This window comes from Myotis brandtii, unplaced genomic scaffold (genome assembly GCF_000412655.1).
Source record: "Myotis brandtii unplaced genomic scaffold, ASM41265v1 scaffold3723, whole genome shotgun sequence".
Lineage (NCBI taxonomy): Eukaryota > Metazoa > Chordata > Mammalia > Chiroptera > Vespertilionidae > Myotis > Myotis brandtii.
The window spans coordinates 24505-26596 of NW_005364312.1; the positions used below are offsets into that span (position 1 = coordinate 24505).

The 2092-nt window shown below is 35.0% G+C and overlaps 1 pseudogene; it reads right to left on the reverse strand.

The window, feature by feature from the left end:
* Positions 1 to 2092, reverse strand: part of LOC102256306 — a 58119-nt pseudogene that overhangs the window by 23752 nt on the left and 32275 nt on the right.

The window sequence follows — 2092 nt, forward strand, 5'->3', positions numbered from 1 at the left end:
CTGAAGCTCCCAACCGCTCCTTTTTTTTCTCTTTTTTTTATTTTATTCTGGGCCCGCTTTAGCTTTGGCTCTAGCTGTGAGGCTTCCGCTGCTGAAAGCTGGTATCTGGTTTGTTTGCCGTTCTATAATCGAAACAATGTATAACTTCAGCTCTGAGATCCCGGCAGGCTGAAAGCTGGTTTCTGGGCTTTTGTTTAGCTTCTACATTTGCAACATAGTACATAGTTGCTTAGAGTTGCAACTCAGAGGCCGGCAAGTGAGGCGGGGAATGTTGGAGTCTGCAGTCACTGGAGCAAGCGAGCCTCCCTGCTCACTTCCAGCTACCTGGCTGCCGGCAGCCATCTTGGCTGACAGTTAATTTGCATAAGGATATGCTGATTAGCCAATGGGAAGGGTAGCGGTCGTATGCTAATTACCATGCTTCTCTTTTATTAGTGTAGATTAGTCATTTCTTATTATTGCAGTAGCTATGTGGTGTAAAGTTGCTTAAAGCACTGAATTAGAGAACACTGAACCACTGCTCCTAAGCAAATGTGGGGTTAGTTTCCAGACACATCTAATCACAATATTTTTGTCCATCTGTGAACAAAACTTACTTGTATTTGCATTTCTATTTTAATTTATGCCTAAATGAGCTAATGTAAACAAAATCACTTGAAAGAAAGAGAATTGAGGTACTGACAGTGGAAGATTTAAAAATCAAATAACCTGTCTTTGTTGGAAAAAATTCATAAATCAGAAATATTAAATGTACAAAACTTATCCAGTAAGTTCTTAATAAAATTATATTGACAGATGGATCTGTCCACATTGATTGCAACAGTAGGAGAAATCAGAGGTAGTATGGGAGAAACTGAATGACAAATGATGAGGCAAACTTCATCTGAGAAGATAACAAAGCAAAATGATAAAAATGTATATGTTAATTAAAAACATGATCATTGAGAGTAGAAGGCAAAGATAAATAAAAAAATGAAAGAATGAAATACACAGTGAAATGTGTTAATTGGACTTGCCTTTTTCTTGTCCATTCTTGCCTGAAAAATAAAAGAAAGAACCAGTTCATTAAGAATGAGAGCACAATGTTAGGAAGGAGAATAAAAATTTGAAACCCTTTTATAGTTTGCTCCATGGTATAAATTGATCTATATCTCTGATTCATCAAACAGAGACAAAAATCTTTTACTTTCTCACACCTCTTGGTGCAAAAGGAATTAAGACAATAATACAAGATAGCACAATGGGAGGAGATAAACTTGAGCATCTTCTGAGATAAACTGAATCAATCATTTGTGTTTCATTGGGCTTTCCTTTTTTAAAAATAAAGTGCAAACACTCTCACATATATGAGATAGATACTTAAAAAGTATATTTTTAATACTTTTTGTGCTTGCTTTTATATGTTTTTGGCTGCTACTAAATTTATGTATACATTAAAACACCCATCTATCCATGACCGTTTCTGTACCTATTGTCATATGAATCCTTCGCTGTAGATTAAAGAGATATATTACTAAATTTCATTCCTTTTTGAAAAAAGTTTATAATTAAAAAATATCAGTGGGAAGAGAAGGATGCTAAACCTTTAATGATTATATTAATGTTGTATGAAAAAATATTTTAGATATACCCTAGGGTAACTTTTCATGCTATGAAATTAAAACTTTGTAATTGAGATATACTATTAATGACATTTTATTAAGTTATAATGACTTTCTACAAACATAAAATAATTTCATTTTGAAAAACTAATGATTTTGTCAATGGAAATAAAAACAAAAGTAAAAACACAATGGCGGGAAAGAAAAAGGAAGGAGCCTGTAAAATTATGCAAAATATTTGTATACTGCCAAAAACTTGGGTTATATAATAAAGGCAATGGAACAGTGATCCTTGAGTTCACTCTCCAGCAATGAATGACATCTGAATTTACACGTTATTTGACAGAACAATGAAAGTTTGGAGTCTTCTCCCATTTAATAAAATTTGGGGAATTATTGATAGTACTAGAGGCCCGGTGCACAAAAATTTGTGCACTCGGGGGGCGGGGGAGGGGGGGGGCCCCCAGCCCGGCCCGTGCCCTCTCGCAGTC